The sequence below is a fragment of the Vipera ursinii genome (genome assembly GCF_947247035.1).
Source record: "Vipera ursinii genome assembly, chromosome: 2".
Lineage (NCBI taxonomy): Eukaryota > Metazoa > Chordata > Lepidosauria > Squamata > Viperidae > Vipera > Vipera ursinii.
Window position 1 is genome coordinate 172,543,577 of NC_139513.1, and position 15,128 is coordinate 172,558,704.

Consider the following 15,128-nt stretch of genomic DNA (forward strand, 5'->3'; position numbering starts at 1 on the left):
TACTGTTTCTGGTAATTCCTAATGGATTTTTTCTTGAATAAGTTTGAATGATGAGGTCTTCAAGATTTATTTATCTATATGACATGGGTGTCAAACTCGCCACGTCACATGACGTGTTGCGACGTATTGTGACTCTTTTTGCATTTCTGGCAATGGGGTGGGCGCGGCTTCGGTATGATTAAACCAGCCTGCGGGCCGGCAGTTTGACACCCTTGCTATATGAGAAGACATTTTTTTGTTTTTTAAAGAAAGTGATAAGGTTATATGTAAAGTAAGGAAATATGAAATTGATATACTCATTTAACATTTACACACACACACACACACACACACACACACACACACACACACACACATACACAATTTCTGGTGGCTCTTAATGGATTTTTGCCAATTAAAGATTAAGTGATTAGGTTTTATTATTTGCTAACAGATGAAATATAATATATTGGACAAGATTTTTTATTGAAATGTTACCGAACATATTAAGTTACTGAAACTGTATTTCTCTTGATGAAGGAAGAAATCATTTCTATTTTTTCTGAGTTTTGATATTTTGTTTTTCATATTTTTCTCCTTTCCTTCTTTTTTTCTCCCTGTACTTTTTTTCTTTATGTTTTATATTTTTCTTTGTTTGTATTGGTTTTTTATCTTTGTATTTTTAAACTTCAATAAAAATTATTATAAAATTTTAAAAAAACTTAGAAGTATAGGTAGTCCTGAACTCACAATCACAATAGAGCCTACCCATTACAGTTACAAGTCATGACAGTGGTTCGGTAAGGCAATCACATGATTGTATTGAGTAACAACCCCAATACTGCTCACCCTGATATGGTCTTTAAGTGGAGCATGGGGTGCCTCAGGTGAGGAGAGGCAATGGGAGGCTAGTGCAAGCCCAGGCTCTACACACATTTTGGGACTCCCGAGGCCTCCCCCACCCCGAGGCACCCCATGCTCCAATTCCTCCCAGGTTCCCACAGGCCTTAGACCAACTTTCCATCCCACCAGGCCCCAAACCCTTCTCATCCCCCATAATTCATGTTGAATTACCTTTCAAAGATTTCGGGAGCTCGTGTTAGGGAAAGAGAACTGTCTTCATTCTTCCTGGACTATGTAATTTGATCCCGGAAGTGGCTGTCATTTGGAGGGGTTCCAATGAATTGTAGCCGCTCCAAAAATGGCAGCCACTTCCAGGATTGTGCCGTGAAGTCCAAGAACAGAGCAGATTGCCCTCCTTCCCTAACACAAGCTCTGAAGCTCTTTGAAAGATAAGTTTGTGGTTGGAGGTAGGAAGGATGGTGTGGCATATGGTGGGAAGGGAAGTAAGCCCAAGGCCTGCAGGCACCCGGCGTGATAGGCAGGCGGGGGGGTGGTCTCTGTTGCAGCATCTCTGCAATTGGTCATAAGGCTGAATTATCACAGGGGTGCTGCGGCAGCCATAGCTTCACAACCAAGTCATAAGTAGCTTTTGGGGGAGGGGGCCTGTCATAACTTTGAATCATTGCTAAGCAACCAGTTGTTAAGTTGAAGACTACCTGTAAAAGAAAGCAATATAAAGTTGGTTAAAAAAGATATATTGTTTATTTCTGTCAATCCTTTATGGACTTTCGGCAGTCACCATGACTGAAAATATATATTATGGATTTGTTTATAGCGAAGAGATGGGATGTGGGATGAAGAGAAAAATGTTTGAAACCTTAGAAGAGTGAAGAGTTATTAGATCGAATTTGTTTATAATTATGTTGAATGTAAAAAGTCACTTTCTTTTCTCTTTTTTCTTTTTCTTTGCACATTTTACTCCTATTTGCTTTTCTTTTAAGTTTAGGTTGTAGTGGATTTTATTATCACAATCAACATTCTTAATTATCTAACTTAGAAAGAAGTGAAGGACCAGGTCAGAGACAGATCATCATGGAGAAAATTTATATGGTCACTAAGAGTCGACAACTTGTAATCATCATCAATAAACGTCAAATCAGAATGATCAATTCCACTATCGCAATCCCATCTCTTAGTTCAATTAAGTGAAAGAAGACATTTCTTGCAAAAATGTACACAAACCTTTAAAAACAATTTTCTTTCAGTAGTCAACTGTCACTGACAGAAATACCCTGAATATTTTCATAAAAGAAATATACTACTTATGGATTAACGCTTAGATATCTGGGCAGGTAATAACTTATAAGAATGATCATGACACCAGTGAAATTTTTAGATTTGAGCACTTGTAGTTATATTTATATACAAACATACACACAGAGCCATAAGTCTCAGCAGCTGATGGCACCTAACTGATCTAGAACAGGGCTTTTCAACCAGTGGTACAGGTACCACCTGTGGTACATTGGCACTTGGCAGGTGGTACGCGACCATCCTAGAAATGTGGTAGCGGGGGAGGGGAATGAGCTGAACCAGTGGCAGAACCGCACAAGCCTGAGCGAGAGATGGCTAAGGCTGTCAGGGCTCAGCGGAAGCGCCAGGATCAGTGCTGCTTTCCAGCTGATCAACACTTGTTCGGAACTGTCAGGGCTCAGTGGAAGCTCGGCGCTGACCCTGGTGCTTCTGCTGAGCCCTGAAGTAGCACCAATCTGTTATGACTCAGGGCCAGCCGGTGGGTCCGGCAGCCGGTTCAGATGTATCGGATGACTCAGATGAGGGGGAGGAGGAGGGTGTGGAAGACGAACCGGCTGATGATGGCTTGGAGGCTTTGCAGAGCCCTCAGCCGGGGACCTCTTCTCAGCTGCGTGAGCCCGATAGTGCGGAGGATGATGACCCACAGCTGGCCCTGTTCAAGGACGCCCGACGCAGGAGGCAGTCGAGCAGGAACAAACAAAGAAAGGCTGTGGGACTCCTCGGGAGGAGGCACAGGGAGACCACGCCCTGAACTCTAAATAAAAGGAGTGTTTGGGGAGGGGCTGGTTGCTGAAAGCAACCCTTCCGCTTGAGGATTCAAGTTCCAGTGTTTTTGTTTCTTGTTCTGTTAATTGACTAATAAATCTTGGCAGACGCTTTTCAGCCTTGGACGCTCTCCAGTCTCTTCTGTTTGAATAGGGGTTTGCCTTACTACAAGGCCGGAAGAGGGCTGGTTCAGAACAGTTTGCTTTCAGCCTCCCACCCCTTATTACTACGATGGAGCAGCTTCGTGCCGAGAATGCTCAGCTCACCCAGCAACTCACTTTGCTGGCAGCTCAGGTGGCTCAACTGCAAGCTCAGGTACATGCTGCACCCCCACCCAGGAGGAAATGTCAGATAGCTATGCCGGATAAATTTGCTGGCAATCCAGAACTGTTTCCTGCCTTCCTGGGACAATGCCAGCTTTTTATCAGCGTGAGAGCAGCTGATTTCCCCACTGACCGGGATAAGGTGGGGTTCGTGTTGAGTCTTCTGTCGGGGGATGCAGCTCGTTGGGGCACGCCTTTGCTGGCACAGCCTAGCCCTTTGTTGGATAACTTTGGGGGGTTTTGTGACCATATGCGCCTCATGTACGAGGACCCAATTAAGGCGCAGACCGCCACCTGACGCCTGAAAGCTTTGAGGCAGGGTCAGCGCCCCCTACAGGCCTATATCAGTGATTTCCGGCTGCTTAGCCAGGATTCCGCCTGGAATGAGGCTGCGCTCGTGGATGCCTTCCAGGATGGCTTGTCGGAGGAGGTGTTGGATGAGCTGGCCCGCGTGGACATTCCCTCAGACCTGAATGGGCTGATCCATCTTTGTCTGCGGATCGATGCCCGGCTGCAGCAGCGAAAGAGTCGCCGTGCCACCCCACAGACCCCTGCCGCTCCTGTTGTGCGTGAGCCCCCAGTCCAGAGGGAGGAGCCAATGGAGCTGGGTGCCGCCAGGTCCCGTCTCTCGGTGACGGAAATGGACAGACGACGATCGGGGGGGTTGTGTTTTTACTGTGGGGACCCTGGACATTTGGCTGCTTCTTGCCCGAAGAAGCGTCAGCGGGCATCAGTGACCAAGCCTGCCCCGAGAAAGTCTTCTACTTTGCTGTCGGGAAACGGCCCGAGCCCGATCTAGACGGTGTGATAGATCGGGCGACCCACAACGACCACGCCGAGCGACGCCGTTCTGACGGTGCCTGTGAACCTCCACGGCATTTGATTTTGGAGGCACGTCTGATCCTTCCTGGCAAGCCAGAGGGGATTCCGGTCCATGCCTTAATTGACTCTGGGGCTACCACTAACTTTATGGACTCGGCCTTCGTGGCCAAATGGGCTGTTCCCCAGTGTCCAGTGGATCCGCCCATGCTTGTGGAGACCATCGATGGTCGAGTGCTCCTGTCCGGGCCTATTACGGCCGCCACGCAACCCGTGTGTATGGCCATCAGTTCTCATGTGGAGGCCATCCAGTTCTACATCACTTCGGATCTGCACTTCCCCGTGGTTTTGGGTCTGGCGTGGCTCCGGGCGCATGATCCACAGATCTATTGGTCTCAGAACTTGGTCACCTTCCCAAGTTTGCAGTGCGTGGACCACACCCACCATATCTGTGCCGGCCAGGTGGAGGGTTCCCCAGGGGTTTCCTTACCTCCCGAACTGTCCGACTTTGCTGACGTGTTCAGCGAGTCAGAGGCGGATCAATTACCCCCGCACAGGCCCTACGACTGCTCCATTAATCTAGTCCCTGATGCGCCTCTCCCAGTGGGGTGTTTGTACTCCATGTCGGAGCCCGAGTTGGCTGCATTGCGGGACTTCCTGACAAAAAATTTGGCTCGTGGTTTCATCCGGCCCTCGTCCTCGCCAGTGTCTGCGCCCGTGCTCTTCGTCAAAAAGAAGTCGGGCGAGTTACGGCTTTGCTGTGACTACCGGAAACTCAACGCCATCACGGTGCGTAACCGCTACCCGCTGCCCCTCATCCCCGAGCTCTTGGACCGACTCCGGGAGGCTAAGATTTTCACGAAACTGGACCTGCGTGGAGCTTACAACCTCGTCAGGGTTCGGCCGGGTGATGAGTGGAAGACGGCGTTTGGTACTCGCTATGGACATTTCGAGTACACGGTGATGCCGTTTGGCCTGACCAACGCCCCCGCTGTGTTTCAGCATTTTATGAACGACATCTTTCGAGATCTGTTGGACCAGTTTGTCGTGATTTACCTGGACGACATCCTGATTTACTCCCCGTCGCGTGAAGTGCATCATCAGCATCTCCGTCAGGTCCTGCAGCGCCTCCGGAAACATCGGCTGTTTGCCAAGTTGGAGAAGTGCCAGTTCTACCAGGTAACCATCGATTTCTTGGGTCACCGCATTTCTCCTGAGGGCATCGCCATGGAACCGAGTAAAGTTGATTCGTTGCAGAGTTGGCAACCCCCGCGTCGCGTGAAGGATGTTCAGCGACTTCTTGGATTTGCCAACTACTATCGAACATTCATCCCTGGCTTTGCTGCCTTGACAGCCCCCCTCACCCGGCTCCTGCAGAAGAAGACTCGGTTCCAGTGGAACGCCCCCGAACAACAGGCGTTTCAAGCTTTGAAGGACGCCTTCATGAAGGAGCCCATCTTGAAGCATCCTGACCCGCAACGGCCGTTTGTCGTGGAGGCGGACGCCTCCGACATTGCCATTGGGGCCGTGTTACTCCAGGCAGAGACGCCCAACGGTACCCTTTTCCCTTGCACGTATCACTCTCGGAAATTGAATCCCTCGGAGCGCAACTATACCATCTGGGAGAAGGAGCTGCTGGCCATCAAGGCGGCGTTCGAGGCTTGGAGGCATCATCTGGAGGGGGCGCGGCATCAAATCGAGGTCCGGACGGACCACAAGAATCTGGAAAGCCTGCAGACCGCTCGGAATTTGAACCAACGCCAGATACGGTGGTCCCTCTTCTTTGCGAGGTTTGACTTCCGGGTGCAGTACATACCAAGCGGGCACAATCAGAGAGCGGATGCTCTGTCCAGGAAGCCCGAGTACACCCGAGTGGAAGACAAGCTTCCGCCCAGGACAGTGATCCCCGTCAAGTCTTTTGCTGCGGTGCGGGAGCCGGTGGATATACGGGCTCGGATCCGGGAGGCGCAGCAGCAGGAGGCGTGGGTGGCTCAGCGGAAGGAAGAGTTGGGGCCAGATTCGCCTTGGTCGGTCACGGATGGACTTCTGTATTATCGTGACCGGCTCTATGTTCCGGGAGGGCCACTCAGGGGACTCGTCCTCAGCCAGTGTCATGATAACCCGGCTGTGGGGCATTTTGGCCTGTTCAAGACTCTGAACCTGGTCTCCCGTACCTTCTGGTGGCCCCGAGTCCGACACGACGTCCAGTCTTATGTCACCTCCTGCATCCCATGCAGGCAGGCCAAGTCAGCGACAGGGGCCCCGCCTGGTTTACTGCAGCCATTGCCAACACCCAAGAGACCCTGGGGGGCTGTGTCCATGGACTTTTTGACGGATCTACCCCCATCCTCCGGCTTCACGACAGTGTTTGTGGTGGTGGACATGTTGACCAAGATGGCGCACTTCATCCCCTGTCGTGGCTTACCGTCAGCTCGCGCCACTAGTCGCATGTTCATCCAACAGGTGTTCCGGCTGCACGGCCTTCCAGATAGAGTCGTCTCCGATAGGGGGGCCCAATTTACAGCCCGCTTTTGGCAGGAGTTGATGCGGGCGTTGGACATCAAGGTTTGCCTCTCGTCCGCGCATCATCCTCAGACAGACGGGGGTACCGAGAAGGTCATCGGCATCTTAGAGCAGTATCTGCGCTGCTACGTTAACCTGCAGCAGGACAATTGGGTGGACTATTTGGCCATAGCCGAGTTTGCCTTTAACAACTCACAGCACACCTCCACGCAGATGACACCGTTCTTGGCCAACGTGGGTTATCACCCCCGGTTTTTCCCCCTTTCTCCCGTGGACTCACCGGAGCCGGCAGCGAACGAATTCATGGCGGAGCTACAGGCGATCCATCGGTTGGTGCAACGGCAGCTGGAGAAGGCCAAGGCCGACTACAAGAGGTTCGCCGATCGGTCGAGAAGGGATACGCCTCCACTATCGGTGGGGGATCGGGTCTGGCTGTCCACCCAGAACCTACCATCCACTCGGCCGGCGAGAAAGCTGGACCACCGTTACCTTGGACCGTTCCCAGTCGAGGCCGTCATCAACCCAGTCGCCTATCGTTTAACTTTGCCACGTTCCCTGCTCGTGCACCCCGTCTTCCATCGGTCCTTGTTGGTCCCCGAACAACCGGCTTGTCCACTTCGCCAAGCGGAACCTCCCCCATCAGGACCTCGTGATGGTGGCAGCACACCCGAGTACGAGGTCGCCAGCATCCGGGATTCCCGCTGGCTGAAAGGTCGCTTCCAGTACCTGATCGAGTGGAAAGGGTACGGGCCGGAGGACTTCACATGGGAAGACGCGACCGCCGTTCATGCCCCTGCGTGGGTGACAGCGTTTCACGAACAATTCCCATCCCGACCGCATCCGGATCGGCAGCCCCGGGGGAAGGGCCCTGCGGTGCGGGATAGTGTTATGACTCAGGGCCAGCCGGTGGGTCCGGCAGCCGGTTCAGATGTATCGGATGACTCAGATGAGGGGGAGGAGGAGGGTGTGGAAGACGAACCGGCTGATGATGGCTTGGAGGCTTTGCAGAGCCCTCAGCCGGGGACCTCTTCTCAGCTGCGTGAGCCCGATAGTGCGGAGGATGATGACCCACAGCTGGCCCTGTTCAAGGACGCCCGACGCAGGAGGCAGTCGAGCAGGAACAAACAAAGAAAGGCTGTGGGACTCCTCGGGAGGAGGCACAGGGAGACCACGCCCTGAACTCTAAATAAAAGGAGTGTTTGGGGAGGGGCTGGTTGCTGAAAGCAACCCTTCCGCTTGAGGATTCAAGTTCCAGTGTTTTTGTTTCTTGTTCTGTTAATTGACTAATAAATCTTGGCAGACGCTTTTCAGCCTTGGACGCTCTCCAGTCTCTTCTGTTTGAATAGGGGTTTGCCTTACTACAAGGCCGGAAGAGGGCTGGTTCAGAACACAATCAGCTGGAAAGTAGCACTGATCCTGGCGCTTCTGCTGAGCCCAGAAGAAATGCCAATCAGCTGGAATGTTGCAGCATCTCCAGGGTCTTGTGATTTACATTCAGACGCTTGGCAACTGATTCACATTTATGATGGTCACAGTGTCCCAGGGTCATGTGTAGTGACCAAAATCTGCTACAACCACCCAGCAGATGGGGGGAATAAAAACCAAACACCCCCCACCCCATCCCCGCTGCCAATCCTCAACAGAAATGCTCACAACAATGAAAACCTCGGACAGGAGGAAGAGCGCCGCCGGGCGGGCAGGTGTCTTGCTCGGCTATGGCTTGGGGGGCACTTTTTTTTGAGTGCCACTGTGACTTCAAACAGTCAAATAGTCAAGGACTACCTGTATTTTATCACTTTTTTCCTTTTTTTTTGGTCAAGTTTTTGACAACTTGCTAGGCGGCTGGTGGTATTCGGATGTTGCCATATCCTAAAAGTGATACAATTGGTGAAAAGGTTATATTATGCCAAAAAAACAGGATGCATACACCCACCTAAGTCATCAGGAGATAAAATGAATTTGAAGGCAATGTTTTTCCACATATATCCATAAAATCACTGGACATACACCCCTTGCCAATACACCATATAAGAAAAGTGGGGGACCTTGGTCCTGGTCAGACCATTCATTCGTTGACATAATGCTAGAGAAAAATCATATTTTCCTTGTGTCGATCAAAACAATGACTTGGCCTAACTGAAATTTCTGACTCCTGACAACATAAAAAAAATCTAGGCAGGTTTTGTTGTTATTTTTTTGTAAACTATAACACAGGGTTAAATTTCTTCATACTCCATTTCACCCCTACACAGTCAGTCTTGTACAGAAATCTATACACCTTCATGTTGCTTTGCTTCACTGGCAGCTTGGTTGCAGCAGCTTCTACCCTGCTGCTATTATTTTAAAATCCAGTCAATTCTTGACCAGAAGTCAAGCAAACCAAGTTCATTTTATATATGTAGATAAATTTGCCAACTGATTTGGCCCAAATGGCTTCCCAGTTCAGAATGTGAAATGCAAATCAACGTTAACTAGTTCTTAATTACAATTTTAACCGCTTGTTTCTAGCAAGCGATGTGCAGAAGAATCAAATATGTGATTTAGTACACAAAAATGGGGCAAGAGGGCATTTTTGGCTTTGTCCAAAAACAAAGATGGTTGCAATGTTTAATTTGGCACCCTATCACACAGTGTGTCAGATTTAGTACATCAATCAATTTGAAATCACTGGACAACAGGAAAAGAGAAATCTTAAAGGCGGTATAAGCACTCTATAATTTGTATGTGCTGAAATTCAAGACAACCATGGCATGGCCCATTCAAGCAAGAAACATCACACATAATCCTCCTTCATCAAAGGAACCAATTTGCTGAAAAGCAGTAATTAAAGTAGGTGCTGTTCACAAGGCCATGCTGGTTTCAATTACGGATGACAATAGCTTCTCTGTACTGAAAAAAAAGTTGCTTCTTCCAATAAAAGGAAGTTCAATATAACTGCATATTTTTAATTATCCAGCAACTTGGATTTGGATTCTGTTCAAAAACTGCCTCTGTTCATGTGTGCACACTAAAAGATCAAGGAACTAGAACTTAAACATATAGCCTCATGCATAATGGTATTAAGGCAATAAACATATTAAATCCCTTACAAGCTATAATTGCTGTAATTGCAGCTTTTTTAAAAATCCAGGTTACAGTTGCCAGGGGCATATTCCCCTTAAAAGTAGAACAAGGACAAGCAGTGTATATGGCCAAGACATTTAAAAGTTACTTTAAATTTAAAATAACAGACAGTTAATATTCCCACTTTCCTTTTATAAGAAAAATGATTACTTGAGTGGTAAGATAAGTTTCTGTGTCTTAAACTTACAACTTCAGTTCCGCTGCAATCATTAAACAAAGCACCTAGTTGTTAAGCGAGACATTTCAAGACTGCAACTCGTGATGTTAAAGCCAGCTTATCCATTGACTACAGAAGTTGTCCGTGAAGCACCAAATTACAATTGCATGACCACAGGATGCTGCAACAGTCGTAAATGTTCACCAAGTGTTGATTACATGACCGCAAAGTCAGTTATAACTGCGAGCACCATTCATAAAGTTACATTTTCGATGCCGTTAACTTCATATGATTGCTAAACAGGGCACTCCTTAAGTAATGACTACCTGTATAGGAAGTGTATAGATCCGTGGTGGCGAACCTATGGCACACGTGCCACAGTGGCATGCAGAGCCCTCTCTGTGGGCACGCGTGCTGTCGCCCCAGTCCTAGGCCTTCAGCTGGGTTTTATAAAACCTTTTTGCTTTAGGCCTCTGCCGCCATGTGCAAAAAATAAAGGTTTAATCAATTTCAACTTTTCGCGGGGAAAAAAATATCTCGCAGTTAGAATTGATTGATTGAACTTTTTAGTCCCACCCAGTCTGCCGTTACCACCACAGCCACGCCCACCCAATTGGCCACACCCACCCAATTGGCCACACCCACCAAATGGGCCATACCTACCCAGCACCCGATGATACATAAGTGGGTTTTGGGTTGCAGTTTGGGCACTCGGTCTCTAAAAGGTTCGCCATCACTGGTATAGATCAGAGCTTTTCAACCAGTGGTACAGATACCACCTGTGGTACATTGGCACCTGGCAGGTGGTATGCGACCATCCTAGAAAAGTGGTAGCGGGGGAGGGGAATGAGCTGAACCGGTAGCAGCACCGCACAAGCCTGAGCGAGAGATGGCTGGAGCTGCAGGGCTGTCAGGACTCAGTGAAAGCACCAGGATCAGCGCTTCTTCGGGGCTATCAGGACTCAGTGGAAGCACCAGGATCAGTGCCAGGCTCCAGCTGGAGCTCGGCGCTGATCCTGGTGCTTGTGAACCCAGAAGAAGCACCGATGAGCTGGTATGTTGCAGCATCTCCAGGGTCTTGTGATTTACATTCAGATGCTTGGCAACTGATTCATATTTACGACGGTCACAGTGTCCCAGGGTCATGTGAAGTGACCAAAACCTGCTGCAACCAACCAGCAGACGGGGAATAAAAACCAAACACACCCCCACCCCACCCCCGCTGCCAATCCTCAACAGAAATGCTCACAACAATGAAAACCTCAGACAGGAGGAAGAGCGCCACCAGGCAGGCAGGTGTCTTGCTTGGCTGTGGCTTGGGGGGCACTTTTTTTGAGTGCCATTGTAACTTCAAATAGTCACTAAGCAAACTGTTGTAAGTCGAGGACTACCTGTACGTCATCACTTTTTTCCTTTTTTTTTTTTTTTGGTCATCTAGTTTTTGACACCTTGCTAGGCACCTGGTGGTACTCGGATGCTGCCATATCCTAAAAGTGGTACAATGGGTGAAAAGGTTGAAAAGCCCTGAAAAAGGGGACATATGGCCCAAATCCAAAGTTCTGATGGCCGCCCCCTGCAAGTCACATGACTGCACTTCAGGCATTCAGCAACACAGCCAGATTTACAGTTTGCAATGTCTACAGTCACATGATCATACCATATTTTTCCATGTATAAGACCCTATTTTTTCCTGCAAATACCTGTACAAAATTCAGGTGTGTCTTATACAAGTGCAGCGTCTTATACACGGAAAAATACTGGTAACCTCCGCAGCCCAGGGTATGCCTGTGTGGGTTGCCATGCTACCTGGTGCAGGTGTCAAGCCCCTGTGGGTTTGCCACTAATAGGAGGGGGGAGGGGAAAGATCGTCTGCGGGCCTAACTTCCGGATTTGCAGGCTCAGCTGTTTGGCGCTGCATCAAACAGCTGATTGGTGTGGAGAAACTCGCATGCCAGAGCGTCTTATACAAGGGTGCATCTTATAGTTGGAAAAATACGGTATTTTACAATGGTTTTGCCAAAAAACGGCATTTACTTCTGGTTTGCAACAAAAGTGCAATAGCAAACAGTGGGGTTTTTTAAACAATCATAGGGTGTTTTATAACTGCTGTACTCGTAGCAAAAAACATTGTAAAATTGGGTCAGTCACATATGACTGACCCATTTTACAATCATTGCAACTTACCACTATAATGGGTAAGTTCCATTATGATTGTAACTCAAGGATGAGCTTTATTACATGCATATGGTTAACAATCATTAGAAAATACCACAGTATTAAAAATTCATTTTTCAACTAATGTGTGCATTTATGACCAAATTTCATATGCATGACAACAAAGTATGCTCAAGTGAGAGTAATGCTGACATTATCTGTACAAGAGGATTTATGTAGATCAGACAGCACCTATGAATGTCTTTTAGTCACATGTTCACTAGTGACCATTTCACTTAATGACCTGTTCACTGGAACAGAATTTGGTCACCAAGCAAGAAGTGGATATAGTTTGAGTGAACAATGCTAGGTGAAATTTAAGAGCTTCAGAAAAACAAGTTAAGCATGTGATTGAAGAATCATTTTATCATGACGCATGACTGCTAACCAAAGGTTCATATAGGGCACATTTCTTGCCAATATGATACCCTGATGTTATCTAACACCAAAGCAAATGTTTAAATATGTAAAATACCTTACGGATCAAAAATGTATCCAGTCTGTTGATATGATAGAACATCCAGATCATTGACAGGATAACTTGGAATGCAAAAAAAAAAGAGCTGTGTTCCTAGCTCAACACAGATGTATCAGCAGCAAGTACCTATCAGATTAAAAGGGGAGATACAAATTTTTCCCTTGGCTCTTGCCAGACACTACTGCAGACATTTCTTGGCTTCAGAGCAGAGAGGCAAAGATACCTAGCATTTGGGAGGGATATTTGCTCCAATTTACTGTCCTAAAAATACTAGTACAGATCCTTTCAGGAACACTTGGGCACACAGGAAGGTGGAAAGGCCCTCTGAAATTTTTCAAACCAATCTTATAACTTGACAGGCCATGTTTACTTTTTGCTTAGCTACAGAGTTGCTATTTTGACAAAATGGAGAAGTTCACTACAAGTAGTCCTCAACTTACAAGTGTAAGAATTACAATCATAAGTCTTGCCAGTTGTTAAGCAAGATTGACTAGATTTTATATTTTTTGCTGCATCCATAAGCTAAAACAGTGATCATTAAGCAAACTCATTGTTTGCAATGGGGGGGGGGGTTGGGTCTAAGGGGAGCGGGCAAAGGGCGAGGTATTTGTGAGGGGCGGCCAGGGTGAGAAAAAAGGAGAATTTGCTCCTGGAAGATTATTTTGGGGTTGTGTGGGGTTGTGTGGAGCTGAGGCAATGAAAGGTCGGGGGAGCCACCATGAGGGAGGATGCGGTTGGCCTTTGGAGGAGCATCCCGATCCATGAACGGGGGTAGTGGTGCCGTGTCCAGGTAAACCCCCGAGAGGTAGGCAAAGCTGGAAGTGGTGGAGCAGCTCGGAGGAACCGGGAGTGCCAGTGCTGGTGGTTAAGAGAAACTTCATTGGCCTTTAGGATCCAGGAAATGGTGGAGGAAGGATAGGGGCATTGGGATGTGCCCCATGGGAAAGAGGAATGAGGTCCTGCCAGGCAGGTTCTTCTGCCCTGAGACGGTTGGGAATGCCAATCAAGGAGAATATTTCTGGTTCAGAGTTAAAAGGAAGGGTCCTGGGGGGGCTGGTCTCTGAGGATGGTGGTTTTCTTGCAGACGTTTCAGGACCCAAAGTGGGATATATAAGTGAACCAATGATGTTACCTAGTTTGGGTCATGAGACAGCTACAAGAAAGCCACAAAGCTCAGAGAGGACAAAGGAACCACAATCGCCCTCCTCCTCCTCCTCCTCTTCTCCTCCACTCCACAAACCCCATTCTCTTCTGGCACTGATGATGTTACCTAGTTTGGGTCATGAGACGTCTGCAAAAAATGCTGAATGGAAATGGCACCCCTGCCCTGCCCCCTTCCTCACCTCACCTCACCCCGCAGGACAAGCCTCCTGCCCACCGTCTCACCTGCCAGAGACCCCCTGGATCTCCCCCAACCATACCCGGCCCCCACAGGCGTCCCTCCCCATGAGCAACATTGAGGTGGCCATAACCACCCTGGCCACACCCAACCAGTCTGCCATGATCACTGCACCCACCCAGTGGGCCATGCCAACCCAGCACCCGACAAAAAATAAGTGGGGTTTGGGTTGCAGTTTGGGCACTTGGTCTCTAAAAGGTTCACCATCCCTGTGTTAGAGGAATTACACCTGGCAAACCAGAAGAGTCTTTTCTGCAGTGGTGCACACCTTATGGAACATTCTCCTTAGTCCTGAAGTGAGGTCAATTCCATCCCTACTTATTTCCTGGAGGTCCCTCAAGAGCTCACTTTGTCAACAAGCTTGGGGTCTCAGGACCAGTGAATTCTTGAGGGGGCTCCTTTGCTAATCTAATCGTTTGTGCACCATATGCTTTTTAATTTTTAAAATACATTTGTACATGTTTTATTGTTTTAAATCTGTTTTATTGTACATGTTTTATTGTTTTAAATTGTTGTATGCTGCCCGGAACCACTTTTCGTGTGATGGGTCACTATATAATTTTGATATATAAATAAATAAACAAGCAAATAAACAAGCAAATGAATGAATGAATGAATGAATGAGCTGGATGAATTTCCTTGGAACTAATTCACTATAATATTTTAAAATATAGGGATTCTAGTGCGCCATATGGAATGCACTTTCCTATCACTGATGACTAGAATAGTAGAAAAGTAATCTCCATTTATCTATTCATTTGTTGCATTTACATCCTATAAGTACGCACACTTATACATTCTATCCCTCCTGTTTTTTCCCCGTAGTCATCTTGAAAAGTAGAGTAGGCTGAGTGACTGTAATACTGAAGTCACCTAGTGAGCGAGCTTCCTAGTCAAAAAGAAATTTCAACATGGGACTTCCCAGGACTTATTTAACCATCTAATCTTCTTGGTTCTGTGCTACTGATGGGTAGGGCTAAAATAGATCATAAAAATACGTCCCTTCCTTTTTTTTCCATCGGGGTAGAAAATTATATTTGGAGATAGCATGTGCCGGAAAGAATTCACGGCTTAATAACTTGCTGTAATTACTGCTGGAAGGCCAAATTGCAAATTGTAACAGGGAGAAGGAGACTAAGATTCCATCAACCACTTGCTCCTGGAAAATGGGTCACCAGGGAGGGAAATCTA

General features: G+C 47.8%; 1 protein-coding gene across 10 annotated transcripts in view; it reads right to left on the bottom strand.

Annotated features, from left to right (window-relative positions):
• MECP2 (methyl-CpG binding protein 2) overlaps window positions 1–15,128 on the bottom strand; it is a 78,260-nt gene that overhangs the window by 25,835 nt on the left and 37,297 nt on the right. The window contains exons 1-2 of one of the 10 annotated variants that reach the window (XM_083355798.1): window positions 12,536–12,573; window positions 8,349–8,435 (exon numbers count right to left, since the gene is read on the bottom strand). The exons of 7 other annotated variants lie outside the window; for them this stretch is intronic. The gene's annotated coding sequence lies outside the window, so the exon portion shown is untranslated. Of the gene's footprint in view, window positions 1–8,348; window positions 8,436–12,535; window positions 12,587–15,128 lie in introns of those variants that run through there. 2 more of the 10 variants (XM_083355792.1, XM_083355799.1) reach the window with 2 other exon arrangements.